We start from the raw sequence: 6,000 nt of genomic DNA on the forward strand, positions 1-6,000 counted from the left end.
TAGCATTTATTTCCTCATTTCCTGTGCTCCCCACCCTGTGCTACCCCATTAAAAAATCCCTCCTCCTCTGAGGCAGTTTGAAGCACAGAACAAAAGTGGAAATCAAGTTGTAACTTTAAAAAATGCAGTAAGAGCTACAAACACTAGTAAAGTTGCATTAGACTGTATTATTATAAGCAACATTTTCTTATTCCAGCATCATTCATGCTTAGAATGCAGTCAAGCCTCATTCAGTGGCAGATGGCAGTGAGGGATGATGTCCTACATTTAGCAGCATCGTCTCATTTGCACCTGGACGAGTGAATGAATAGATTTCCAGAATGCACCTGCTGGAGAGGCTGTCAGAAATGGGGCCACCACACAGGCCTGTGATTAAAGCCAGCAGTTCCTGCACCCTTCACACTAACCTGTTGTTGACTAGTTGAATGTCACAAATACAGTGCCGCCATGCTGCTGTGTAAGGGGGGATTGCAGTTTCTGTTCTGCTAATTGGATCGAGGTCATTCATTCCAGCTGGACACATCTGCTGCTTTGTTTTGTTTTGTGTCTTTTGTGTGTGTGTATGTGTATAAGACCCATTTTCCGCAGACTATCGTGAATGACGAGGTCTGGCACATACGCAGTTGATATTCATGTTTTATTGAATCGCAACAATGAATAATTGAGCCTCTGTGTGTCTCCGCAGGGCCTCTGTTTTGGCGAAGCACAACGCAATGTGGAGGAAATAAAGATCCTGATACGCTGAAAACCCGAGGTATGAGTCTTCACACTCCACTGGACATTTGTAAGCTGACACAAACACACTTGTGGATGAACTCGGCCGTGTTTACTCTCTTGCTCACACACACACACACACACACACTGCCATGTGAAAATAACCTCATAGCAGATGGCCCACAAAACCTGCTCATTCTGGAGGATTTTCCTTCAATGGATGTGGGTCATAAGGATACTAGAGCAAGCGGACACACATGCATTAAAGCACATGCGTACACATGAAGCGGAGATAGTTGCCACAAGCTAACCTGCTGTTCCAAGTAGGCGCTCATACCTGTGGTGCGTTAGCTTGGGGCGTGCAGCATAATAGTGGTGCGCCACTGATGTTGTTACAAGTCTGACCTGCAGGTCAACAGCTGCCACCAGCTAAAAGCTAAAGTGTTGGATTCCTTCTTGACCTCCATTTCTGCTGCTGCCATCTTTAATCCGCAGTACAGCACTAAGGTCAACCTGAAAAATTCCTGCGGGAGTAAAGGTAAGGTCAGCTGGTGCCCACTGCAACCTCTCCTCAGCTCTGACACATCAGTCCTGTGTGTGTGTGTGTCTGTTCTCTTAGTCCCATGCTGCATATATCCGGGGGTAAAACTGCAGCGGAAAAAAACATGTTCCCATTATTTCCTAATCCGAGTGTGGCTGCTAGGTTAGACTGGAACATGACGGTACTTATATTAGATTGGTTTTCGACAGCCAGCAGCAGCACTGTGTTCTTTGTCTCCTTCTTGGAGTCCACAGTGCACAAGCACGTGATACGTTTTGTTTTTTTGTTTTTTAAGTGAGCACAATGTTGCATAAAAAATGCACTTTGTTCCTTTGTGTGGGTTTTGTGAAGGAGGGATCTGATAAATAACAATGTGGGAATGGTAGAAAGTGCTGATAAGAGAGCCCCCATCATGTATGACAGAGAGTTAGAAAAGAGCATAACTGACATTAGACTCTGCCTTTGATCATTGTTTGACGTTGTACTGTGGTTGCCTGAGGCTAGCAACTACTGTAACTGAGCTGAGATGCATGGCGCAATAAAAGTTGTACTCTAGTATCGTTACCGTTGTCGTTATTCGTTGATACACTTGGACCGAACTGGCCGCACTGGACTGATACAGAATTCAAATTGTTTAATTTATTTAATGCTTTTCATTTAACATAAACAGTAAAACTTTGTAAACAGTAAACCTGATATTGCTTCTTGAAATCTAGAAGAAACATTGCAAAGACCATTGTACTGCGTAGAAACATACGTCTATGTCTACCTTGATGTTCAGGAGTCCAGGATCTGCAGAGACAAAGGACAGGAGTTGACTTTTAAAGCATGTACTTCATCGGGATTCCTACTGTGATCACAAATGTTTAAGTCAAGGGTTGAATGTCACATGTTTATGTCTTGAAGTTGTAGTTCTGGAGGTCCAGAGGTTAAAAAACCCTTTGTATTAGTATTTATAAGAACTTTGTAGTGGATAGCACCACCAGAGAGGAGCATGAAAATAGGATAAAAACATAAAGATGGAAGGACTGACGTATATCAAAGGATTTCTGTAGCATTCAGATGGATGTGCCTTACATGATTATTCAGGTTGCTGCATTTCCCATTAATGGTTCTTATGAATGCTTTATCCTTTAACTTTTCACTGTCCACTTAAGATAGACTTGGAAATTTTTCATATATGAATATATGAAGCCCCTTGAGGCGACTTTTGTTGTGAATTGGCGCTATATAAATAAAATTTAATTGAATTCAATTGAAATATATGTTTATATATTTAGCTGTTTCAACTTAATTGAGGATCTCCATACAGGAATTTTTTCACTGTTGACCTTAACATGTCCTATAATTTGTTTGTAACTGGCTTTGTAGAAATTCAATATGTAAAAACAGAGGATGACCCTGTAGATCATTAAGAAGACAACAGAAAGTCATTTTATCTTAATGGAAACTTACCTGCAGCCTAAATGAAGCTAAATGAACCACAATGGAAGTCGAAAATTAAGGCTAAATTAATGGTATTTCAGTCTGTGAAATTCTAGTATTTCACAGACTGAAATACTAGAATTACTCTTGAACTTCAGCATTTCCCCAGTTAGCCAGTTGCACTGCTTGATCTTCACTTTGCCAGTCACCGTGTCTTAGTTTAATTTAAATGACATCGGTGGTGGATGTTTGACCTTGCAGAAGTTTTATTCATATATGCACAGAGAACTTTTTTTACATATTCTTCTTTTTCTTGTAGCTTTACTTGCTAATATAAAATGTCTCAATATTTCACTGTGTCCCCTACTTACAAGCCAAGTGTTTCACACCCAGTTTTTCACGGGTGGAAAAAGAAGTCGAGGAGGGGAGATGTCATTGTCTTTTTGCAAACTCACAGTTACATTAAGATCTGGTGTCAAATCAGAACTACAGAAATACTTTATTATGTAACTTTATTATATTAAAAGCTGTTTTAAATGTGTAAAGATGAGTAATGAGAACAGTAGGCTGATATGAGTTGATGTTTCTAGCTTTTGTGTAAAAGCTTGTACCAAATAGGTGATGCTAGTTATGGGATGAGTGGAAAATCAGATTGCACTAGTATTTTTTCATCCTCTGTGGAGGTTGAGACAATGTGTCAAAGGCCTATCTGTGCTAAATGCTAAAAATTATATTCCAGGGCAGTTTCTGTGAAGTCACAGGATGTTCTTGACCTACTATTAGTACCGAAAAGATGTCAATGCCTGGACTTGTCCAGAACATTTGACTTTGTGATTTCTTCCTCGTTGGAGTTTCCAATCCAGAGCCAGCCTTTCACAAAGGAGACACATTGTAATAAAAAGGCAAAAACAAAAAACAAAACAGAAGAGCAGCAGAAGAGTAGCTATAAATGGAGAGCAGGGTTTTAGGGGTAAATTTCATCAATGGTTGAGTGGAAAAACACTTAACAAGGGCATTCTTCCAGGAAACTGGAGTCAGCTGAGCAAGTGTATTCATTATGCAAGGTTCAGTCAGATTTACTCTGATAGCTCCTTTATTTTGTGTACCCCAGTTTCCTGTGACGCTTCGGCATGTTTCGATGGAGCGTACAGCCTGGGCTTGTCGGAGAGCGGAGTCACAGTTTGGCATGTCTCTTTTTTTTTCATTTTCTGTTTAGAACCTCTACTGTAGATGTGAGGCGGTGGTTGAAATGTGAGAAAGAGCGATGCAGCGAGCGTCAGAAGAAGCTGTGCAGAACTTCAACTGTAGCACATCAAGAGCATCCTCGTGGTGGGAGCATGGAGCTCGCGAGTGTGTCTGTGCTTCAGCGTTCTTGCTGAGTGGGTGTGATTGTAGGCTGGTGAGAAACAGCAAATGAGTCACCAATTCCAATCGTGTTTTCAAGCTTCTGCTCCGTCTCTCAGAGAGTTTCTGCACTGTACAGAGAAGCGAGCTACAACAGCATGTTATCGTGACGTCGTCCCCGTCCCAGACATTGATATGCATTTCAGCAATCACTTGCAGCCATGGAACAAATGTACACTTGTGCCTTGAGCCTTTAAATCTCAAGAGCTAACTGTTAAACCGCTCCTCCTCCCAGCTTGTTACCTCCACGATAATGGCCATGCCAGTGTGGGCTGGGCAGCTATTCACTGAAATGTTGGTGTTGCCCTCAGTCTGCGGTTCCATTGTGGTTTCCAGTTTTTCTGATGGTAAGGAGATGCAGTTGGGGGTGGAAGTGGTGGCGCTAATGAACAGCATTAAGCTCCACTCTATTATATTGACACATCTGGTGGCATTTTTCATCCGCTTGCTTTCCGTCCTCAGCCTAATTAAGTGATCTGGGCTGCAAACTAAAGCATACCCACTGTAGAACACACAGGAAGCACTCTACACTAGCTCTCTGAGCTTGTTAACCAGCCTTGAAGTGACTTTGTGAAACCTCAGTATAATACGTCAGTAGCAGATTCAGCCTCAGACTTCTTTTGCCCACTCGATGGCTGTCAATTATCCAACTTTACAGAAAGAACTTTCCTCAGGTGCTGTGTCTGAGGAGATGTCAGTGAATTAGCAGCAGCAGCAGTAGTGTTCGACCACACTAAGGCGTCAGCTAAGTGCGCCGGACCCTTGGATCATCAGTCAGTACCAGTCAGGTAATGAGATCTGTCTTAGCTTCTGCTTTGTAGAAACCGTGCTAGCAGAATTCTGCTCATGTGTTTATCAGTTAATGTAATTATCATCAGGGGAATGTGGCTGCCTTTTCAAACTTGTTATGGACTCTCCAGATATGTAGAACACTTTTTTGGTTTTAGAATAGGACTGTTTGCTGGTTTTCGAATTTTGATCAAACTAAAGTTCAAGTTCAAGTTCAAAGTTTATTCGCCACATGCAGTGGCAGGTTGCCCTGCAGTGGAATGAATGAGCAATCTGAGCAAGACCTTAGGGCTTTAACGGAAATGTACCTCTTATTTCTCACATTACATCAGCAGCTTGTATCAGTATCATTCTTGACTGACCAGATTTAACCACATACTTAGATTCTGTTGGTGGAATATGTATGTAGGACCGTGTGACACAAGTTTAAACAGCTGCAAGCCAATTGAGCAAAGTTCACCAAAAAAACACAATTTACTGCTTGTTACAGGCAAAATACGGCATAGCCAAATCATGGATTCCGTCACTAGACCACATTTGAAAACCTGGCTACTATGTTATCCAAATTTCTAGCATTGGGAAATGTACTTTTATGATTAAGGTTAAATACTCTTTCTTTAAAAAGATGTGGGGAATTTTTTTTTTGTTGTTTTTAAAATGTAAACATACGACTGACGATGAACAAATATAATTGTACTCATTTGATTTAAATGGGAGATGTAATTTTGTTACTTTTTAAAGAAAGCCCAAGGAACCTACATATACAAGACTGTTCAATAAAAGGGTAAGAAGTGAAGATGTGGATGTCAAACTCAGCTAAAAACAGCTCATTACTGCAGCCACATTATCTGATGCCTTTGGACTAAACTCCAGGCTGCAGCCCTGATGTCACAAACTTTAAACCTGTTGTCTCACTGCGTTGTACCTGTTTTTAATACGTGTGTGTGTGTGCGTGTATATATATATATATATATACATACAGTTTTTAAATTTAATGTTGCTGAAACAACAAAGGGATAAAATAATAAATCTATCTGATCGAGAAATCACTCATCTTTGGAAAAGAGAGTTTATTACAGAGAAATGTCTCTTTCCAAAATAAAAGCTATACTATAGGCTTCTTCTGG

The 6,000-nt window shown here is 40.8% G+C and overlaps 1 protein-coding gene across 5 annotated transcripts in view; it reads left to right on the forward strand.

Annotated features, from left to right (window-relative positions):
• Positions 1 to 6,000, forward strand: part of fynb (FYN proto-oncogene, Src family tyrosine kinase b) — a 76,961-nt gene that overhangs the window by 15,055 nt on the left and 55,906 nt on the right. For 3 of the 5 annotated variants that reach the window (XM_005931051.3, XM_005931053.3, XM_042223153.1), the window contains exon 2: positions 686 to 754. The gene's annotated coding sequence lies outside the window, so the exon portion shown is untranslated. The other 2 variants (XM_042223154.1, XM_042223155.1) reach the window with 2 other exon arrangements.

This window comes from Haplochromis burtoni, unplaced genomic scaffold, assembly GCF_018398535.1.
Source record: "Haplochromis burtoni strain Fernald_Lab_line unplaced genomic scaffold, NCSU_Asbu1 Contig_103, whole genome shotgun sequence".
NCBI lineage: Eukaryota > Metazoa > Chordata > Actinopteri > Cichliformes > Cichlidae > Haplochromis > Haplochromis burtoni.